Below are 8,912 nucleotides of genomic sequence, written 5' to 3'. Positions count from 1 at the left end.
TTGACTATGTGGATCATGCAAACTGTGGCTGACTCTGAGAAGAATTGGAATCCCAGAACACTTGATCGTGCTAATGTGAAACCTATACTTGGACCAAAAGGCAGTCATCAAAACAGAGCAAGGAAACACTGCATCGTTCAAAATTGAGAAGGGCATACGCCAGGGATGTGTCCTGTCACCATACCTTTTCAACCTGTATGCAGAAGAGATTATCCGGGAGTCTGGGCTCGAGGAGAAATGTGGCATCAGGATTGGTGGAAGATCTATCAACAATCTGCATTATGCAGATGACACAACCCTGCTTGCTGAAACTGAAAAGGACCTGAAGCTCCAGAAGGTTAAAACTGTGGGCTTCAATATGGATTGAGGCTCAATGTCAAGAAGACAAAGATTCTCACCACTGGGCCAATTGGCAGCATCAGTATGGATGATGAAGATTCAGATTGTTCACATCTTTAGTCTGCTTGGCTCCACAATCAACACTCTTGACACCAGCAACCAGGAAATTAAAAGATGTATTGTGATGGGAAAGTCTGCTGTTAGGGACCTCTCCAAAGTACTGAAGAGCAATGGTGTCTCTCTGGAGACTAAGGTGCGTCTGATACAGGCCATGGTCTTTCCTATCACTTGTTTTGTTATGCATCAGATACTATGGAGGTAGAAGGAGAATTGATGCCTTTGAGTTGTAGTGTTGGAGAATAGTATTGAGGGTATCATGGACTGCTAAGAAAACAAACAGATTCATCCTAGAGAGGCTTAAACTGGGCTGCTCCTTGGAGGCAAGGATTCTGAGGCTTTGTCTGACATACTTTGGTCGTGTTGTAAGGAGGGAGAGGTCCTTGGAGAGGGACATCATGCTTGGGAGGGTGGAGGGCAGGTGCAGGAGGGGAAGGCCCACGATGAGGTGGATTGATTCACTGACTGGGTCAATCAGGATGACGGTATGAGAGGTAGTGCGATTGGCACAAGACGGAGCAGAGTTTAGTGCTGTTGTACATAGGGTCGCTATGAGTAGCAAATGACTCGACGGCACATAACAACAACAGGATATTATGTAGGTCATGAATATAGATTATTTTTGTCTCTGTCACAACCTCAAGTGTCCTCCCCTTCAACATACCCCTCCACCATCATTGTCATTATTATTGTCATCTCCCCTTTCTCCTCCTTGTCCCTCTCCTTTATGCTGTTAGTTTTTGAGGAAAGAGTGGAAATCCCTTCACTATCCACACCAGCTATTCATTCCAGCCAAACCTCTCCTCTCCTCTCCCACCCCCAATCCGAGGCATCACAGGTCCTTGGTCACAGGGATAGTGGAAGTCACTTGAATTCTATCCACAGCCACGGCCCATTATGCTCCTTCACCTTCTGCCTGCTTCTGTGTTGTTCTAGCTCCAGATCTTTGCTTTCCTCTCCTGTTTAGACTCTACCCTTGTACTCTGGACTTCCTGGCAGGTCATTATGCTTCTAGTTTCTCCCTTGCTACTTCGCTTAGCTCTACCCCAACTTCTAATGTCCTCCCATAGCTCCACCTGAATTGAATCTTGCCTCTTGGGTTATAAAATTCATCTCTAAACTGCTAGGATTTTTGCTAATATTCTCTCAAAGAGAGGAGAGGACATTTTATTGATGGTAATATCATTTGCATAAATGTCTCCCTGTATAAGTCCCCACATCTAGTTATCTGTGGATGTTTTTATATATTTACATTCTTTGAAATCTAAATATCTTTGCAACATTGGGGATATTTGAGAGTTGCCTGTTACTATTCATTTCATAATATTCTCTGTAGCCTCATTTTACTTTGAAGTAGTGTTATTCGAGCATGGCTATCCATTTAAATAACTTAAGGCTAAAAAACACACTGCAATATCATTTTCACAGCTTCAGTTTGCTTGGCTCTACAGTCAACACTCTTGTGGTACCAGAAGCCAGGGAATTAAAAGATGATTTGCACTGTGAAAGTCTGCGGTCAGAGACCTCTCCAAGGTACCAAGGAGCAACGATGTCAGTCTGGAGACTAAGGTGCGCCTGATACAGGCCATGGTCTTTACAATTACTTGGTCTGCATCACAGAGCTGAACAGCGACTAGGGATTATAGAAGGAGAGTTGATACCTTTGAGCTGCAGTGCTGGAGAAAAGTATATATACCATAGACTGCTAAGAGAACAAACAAGTTCATCTTGGAGTGGGTGAAGCCAGGCTGCTCCTTGGAGGTAAGGATTCTGAAGCTCCGTCTGACATACTTTGGACATATTGCAAGAAGAAGTCAGTCCTTGGAGAGGGACATCATGCTTGGGAGTGTGAAGGGACAACACAGGAGAGGAAGACCCTCGATGAGCTGAATTGATTCCGTCCTTGGGGGAATGGGGATAGGTGTGTCGGAGACAATAAGATTGGCAAAGGATAGAGCAGGGTTTAGGGTTGTTGTCCATATATAGGGTCTCAATGAGTTGCAGTTGACTCGACAGCACCTAACAACAACAAGGCTCAAAAACACAGTGCAATAACATTTTCCAAGGAGCAAGAACTTTATATGGATGTCTATTCAATTAGATGATGAATACTGTGTCCAGTGTAGAGGAAAAGAGGAAGTTAGGGCATTTTTTATACAAAAGATTCATTGCTCTACATAGAATGAGGTAGTGCTTTATTATTTGACAATTTCTTTTTTATTTTAGTGAATAGATAAAATTTGTATGTTGGCTCTATTTATGTCCACAGGACTAACATGCCTAAATCATTTACATTTGCTTATGAAATATGGAGAACAAAAATAGAACTTGAAGATTTTCTAGTCCGATCATCTAATTTTCCAGAAAGAATTTGACAGCTACAGCATTTAGGGAACTTGTCCAGGAATACGAATTAATGGAGAAGCTAAAACCAGACCCATATTTCCTGATTTCTAGTATTATTAGTGTAGACTCAACAATATCGTTCAGTCCAACTTACTCAGGTCTCTAGACATGGGGAGTCTGTGTGTGCCCAGTACAAGGTGAGGTACAAGGTTCCTCTAATGAATGAGTGTTCAGTCTGGTGGTGAAGTCTGACACATAAACAGTCATAGCACCATGAGATAAGAGATGAATTACAGAATACAAAGGTTATTGAGCAAGCAAGTCTACTACTCTAGACTTCCTATAAACCTCAAGCCACATGTTATCCTATTGATTATATTAATTTACTTAGCAAACCTTTCCCTCCCTATATATGATATGAAATACATAAACTTTGGCCCCACCTTCTTTGGATTGTCATCAGCTGTGGTTTGAAGAATCAAGAGTCAAATGAGATCTTAAAATACGGAGTGTTTTCCTCATCAGCAGAGGGTGCTACAATGTCCAACTTTCATTCTACGTGCAGTCTTTTCGTTGGGTTTTCTTAAATGCCAATAATAGGTTTCAAGTTGTCCTCAAATTTTGGCATGAGACATCATAATGTTAACATAGAAGAAGTCAGCCTTTGTTTTCTATATGTATGCATTTTCTTTTTATAATTATTTTTTAAGTTACCAAAGTAGTGTATGTTTTTGTTTTAAAAAATCAAATAGTAGCTGGATGGAGTCCTGTCTGACGGGTCGGTCGAGAGGGGAGGCACATGGGGTGAGCGGGAGCAGCCCCCGGCTCCCTGCTCTGGAGGCACAGCAGGTGGGGGCCTTGGTGAATGGTTTGCTTGCTGGCCAGTTGCAAAGGTTTGGATTTAGGATTTGTTCCCAGTGTCTAAGACTTTGATAAACTTACTGAGGCTGATACTTACCTACAAATCATGATAGAACAGTTAAAGCTTTTTGATGACAAACTTCAAAACTGCAAGGATGATGAACACAGAAAGAAAATGGAAACTCTCAAGGAGACTACAAATAGCATGGTAGAATCAATTAAACACTGCATTGTATTGCTGCAAATTGCTAAAAGTTCTATTAATCCTGTAGATGCAGTATATCAGCCTCGTCCCCTGGAACCTGTGATCAGCACAATGCCTTCCCAGACTGTTCTACCTTCAGAACCTGCTCAGTTGTGTAAGTTAGAGCAGCGTCCATCATATCTACCAGTTGGACCTGTGTTAGCTACTCTGGGATATCATCAGACTCCAGCACCAAATAGTAGCAGTCTAACTTCTCCAAGCCATGTCAACTTATCGACAAACACAGTCCCAGAATTCTCTTATTCTAGCAGTGAGGATGAATTCTGTGATGCTGATGAATGAAAGTGACTCATCCCCAAAGCACTTAATAGATTCCTCTGGATCTGCCGCTGTCCTGACACACAACAGCTGAGGAAATAGTTTGAAAAAACCAGACACCACAGAATCACTTAATTCTTCCATGTCCAATGGAACAAGTAATGTTGATCTTTTGGATTCCCGTGATGATAGAGATGATGAAGGAGAAGCAGGATCAGTGGAAGAACATAAGAGCATTATAAAGCATATCTTGTCCCAAGTTAGGCTTGGAATGGATCTTAGGTAGTCCTTCCAACATTTATTCTTGAAAGAAGATCTCTTTTAGAAATGTATGCAGACTTTTTTGCACATCCCGACCTGTTTGCAACCATTAGTGACCAAAAACATCCCAGGGATTGAATGGTTCAAATGGTGAAGTGGTACCTCTCAGCCTTTAATGCGGGAAGGAAAGGATCAGTTGCCAAAAAGCCATATAACCCTATTTTGGGTGAGATCTTTCAGTGTCACTGGACATTACCAAATGACATCAAAGAGAACACAGAGCTGGTATCAGAAGGACTGGTCCCCTGGGTTTCCAAAAACAGTGTAACATTTGTGGTAGAACAAGTTTCTCATCATCCACCCATTTCAGCTTTTCAGAGACCCATTGCAGAGAGTTTTAACAAGAAGAAACAATTCAGTGCTCATATATGGACCATGTCGAAATTCCTTGGGATGTCAGTTGGGGTACACAGCATAGGGCAAGGCTGTGTCTCATGCCTCGACTATGACGAGCATTACATTCTCACATTCCCCAGTGGTTACGGAGTGTCTATCCTTACAGTACCCTGGGTAGAACTAGGAGGAGAGTGCAATATTAATTGTTCCAAAACAGGCTATAGTGCAACTATCATCTTTCTTTGGGGGTAAGAAACACAGAATTACAGCTGAGGATTTTTTTTCTCTCCAAATGACAAGAAGTCATTTTGCTTAATTGAAGGGGAATGGAATGGTATTATGTATGCAAAATATGCAACAGGGGAAAGTACAGTCTTTATAGATACCAAGAAGTTGCCTATAATCAAGAAGAAAGTGAGGATCAGAATGAGTATGAATCCTGCTGCCTTTGGAAGGATGTCACTTTCAGCTTGAAAATCAGAAACATTAATGCAGCAACTAAAGCAAAGCAAAGACTTGAAAGGCAAAGAGCAGAAGCTCAGAAAGGAAGGAGAAGGAAATTCAGTGGGAGACAAGGTTATATCATGAAGATGGCGAATGCTGGATTTATGATGAACCGCTCCTGAAACGTCTTGGTGCTGCCAACCATTAGGGAAATGTGAAGTTTACACCTGATGACCAGGGTAGTAGGTCATAATAACAACAATCTTCCTTTGGGAGACCCTGTTCACATCCTTATCGCAGTGGTTCCTATCTCAGGGATACTGGACTTTCCAAAGCAGATGAACAATTAAAGCAAGAAAAGCTTCCTTTTCCCCTCTTCTGTGGCAGTTACAATTTTGGCTTCAGTTCTGAGAAAAGCTTGAGGATTTGAAAACAAGATGTCCATTCCTCCTCCAAACCCAATGCTCTGAAAAGCATTTATAAACCCTAGTCTCTTCTCTACTCTGCACTCTAGTACTGCTGTTGAGATATATGACGTTTCCTAGCTCATATAATCTTGGGGTATACACACACACACACACACACAGAGCCCACACATACACATATTAAATATGCTTGCTGCTGGATTTTACATAAATACTCCCATCTATTGTAAATAATGATTTGTTTTAGAATATTATTAGTGCAATTATTATGATCAAGTATTAGGAAATTTCATGGTCTCACCTACAATAACTTTTATTTTAGAAATTAATTATTATTAAATCGTATCTAACTCTAGGGAAAAAATCAACTAGTAAAATCATGCTGGAAATAATTCAAAAGTGGTTGTACCAGTACATCAACAGGGAACTGCCAGAAATTCATGTTTCATTCAGAAGAGGGCGTGGAAGGAAATGTATATTATTATTGCTATTCAGTGAGTTTTGCTTGAAAGTGAAGAATCCTAGAAAGATGTTTACCTATCTTTGATTAATCATTAAAAGGCATTTTGCTGTGAATCATAACTAGTTAAGGATAACATTGGTAGGAGTTCCAGAACACTTAATAATGGTCACATGGAACCTGTTACTAGACCAAAGAGGCCATCATTCTAACAGAACAAGAGGGATAGTGGTGCTCTAAATCAGGTAAAAGTGTGTGTTAGGTGTGAGTATTCCTTTACCACACTGTCTGCAAAAGGCCCACAGGAAGCTCTGGTGGCCTAGTGGTAAGAGTCTGCACTACAATCCTAAAGGCATGCAGTTCTAATCCACCAACTTATCCTCACAAGGATGGACAATCTCTTTCCATGTGATTACAACCTCTCAAGACTAGCTAGAGGCAAAACAACTATGAGATATCATCTCACCCCAATAAGAATTGCAAAATAGAACAGCAAGCAACAAATGCTGGCAAGGTTGTGGAGAAAATGGAATCCTTATTCACTGTTGGTGGGAGTGTAAAATGGTGTAACCACTGTGGAAGGCGGTATGGCGCTTTCTCAAAACCTTGCAAATAGAAATACCATTTGACCCAGCAATTCCACTACTGGGAATATATCCCAAAGAAACTATAATCGCCACCCAAGCAGATATATGCACACCCATGTTTATCGCAGCTTTGTTCACAATAGCCGAGAGTTGGAAACAACCTAAGTGCAAATCAACAAACAAATGGATAGAGAAGCTGTGGTATATTCACACAATGGAATACTATGCTGCATTGAAAAACAAGGAACTCATTTCAAAATTTCATATTCAGAATGGGTGAGCCTGGAGGATATTATGCTGAGTGAAATATCTTAGTCACAAAAGGACTTACACTGCATAGTGTCACTGTTGTAAAACAGGACTGACATTGGGTTTGAGAGGAGAATGAGAAAGATGGGATAAATATACTGCATTGAAACATAATGGAGAAAACTGTTTAAAAGGGCTATGTGATTAGGCATTATTGTCATGACAGGAGTCTAGATCTAAGGCTGCATAGCAGACTGGACTTGGGGGGAGGGATTGTATAACAATGAAAGAATTTTACTTTTCAAAGAGAAGAACAATGCGGGGGAGGGGTGGGCAGGGAGAAAGGTGCAACAATGTATAAATGGAAGAGGAGGACTAGCTAGAGGGTCAGCTGTGAGTTGGTTCCAACTCAGTGGTACACAATGACAACATTGGCTGTGTTATTAGCTCTCTCACTTCACAAGGGAGATGAATCAAGATGCAGACTTGTTCCTATGCATCGAGACATGCTTTGCACACCCTAGACTCTTTGTACTATTCTTATTCATTCCAATACTTGTCAGCTGTCCCACAGCACATTCCAAATTTCACTTCCTTCATTCTTTCTGTTACACATTTCCATGTGTCTATGACCCAGAGTCATTTGTAATGAATCCTCCTGAAAACAATTGGAAAAATGATATGTCATTTGGCCTTCTCCAACTTTACAAGGGAGGAGGATTAAGATCAGTATCAATAGTCAGCCCAGGCTAATTCTTATGAAGTCCTCAAACCTGTCCTCATGTCCCTAACAATTTTAGCCAATTTATGCAATAAACTTTACTTCTCTTTTGGACTTAATAATTGCTTACAGTGGTCACATGGAATTCAGAGGTCATGTTTGTGATTATAGGCTTTCTAAGGAAAGGAGCTCTAGTGGTTAAGGAGTTGCACCTGTAACCCAAAGGGGAAGTCCCTCTAACATAGGCAATCTCTCAGCATTTATGGCCTTGGTAAACACGCTGGAGGGTCAGCAGTGAGTCTACCCCAACTAAATAACAACAAGGTGGATTTTTTTTAATTTTATTATTTTTGTGTGAGTGTACCGTCAAATCAGATCTGACTGGTACAGGAGGAGATTGTCCTTCCTTCCCCGACAGAGCATCTGGTGGATTCGAACCGTGCACCTCTGGGATTGTAGTTGCAGCTCCTTACCACTAGGCCACCAGAGCTCCCCAAGAAGGTGGATTTTTTGTTTGTTTTTTGAGAACTGGTTACACGTTAGGTTCAGGAGAAACTAAGGATACAGCTTTTCGATTGGTGCAGCTCTTTTTGGGCTGTTCTGTAGCTAGACCTTTCTCTAGTCATAGACCTCATGGGCTTGGCATCAGTTTTGCTTGGGTTTCATAGAATTCCTTTAACACTGCTGTTTTAAGTGCCCCCATCACAGCCTACTGGGCTCGGTGCTTATAAGCCTAGATTCAAAGGTTTTCAACACTAGTTCCATACATTGGCAAATCTAGCTCTCCAACAGTAGCTCAAAGGTGTCTACTTTGTCTGCAAATCTCCTGCTTGAAGTCACTTAGCTTTCTCACGTTATGGCTAGGAAAACAAATATTCTATCTTATATCACTCTCCTGATTCTACTGCCTCTGCGGCTACCATTTCTCTATACTATCACTCACTCTCGAATGCCATCTCAGGTTGTGGTGCTGCACTGTCTCTCTGAAGTTATGGCTCTCTTGCCTGGAGAAGGTTTCAGCAAAAGGATCTATCTTGAGCCTGTTGTTGTTGTTATGTGCCGTCGAGTCGTTTGTGACTCATAGCGACCCTATGTACAGCAGCCCTAAACCGTGCTCTATCCTGTGCCAATCTCATTGCCTCTGACACACCCATCCCGAGTACCCCAGTCACTGAATCAATCC

General features: G+C 41.5%; 1 pseudogene; it reads left to right on the top strand.

Moving 5' to 3' along the window:
- Positions 1–3,667: 3,667 nt before the first annotated feature.
- LOC102847018 lies at positions 3,668–5,495 on the top strand (annotated as a pseudogene).
- The last annotated feature ends 3,417 nt before the right edge of the window (positions 5,496–8,912 follow it).

The sequence above is a fragment of the Elephantulus edwardii genome, unplaced genomic scaffold, assembly GCF_000299155.1.
Source record: "Elephantulus edwardii isolate Elephantulus edwardi_28Jun2011 unplaced genomic scaffold, EleEdw1.0 scaffold00264, whole genome shotgun sequence".
NCBI classification, from domain to species: Eukaryota; Metazoa; Chordata; class Mammalia; order Macroscelidea; family Macroscelididae; genus Elephantulus; species Elephantulus edwardii.
This window is presented reverse-complemented; position numbering and strand designations above follow the sequence as displayed.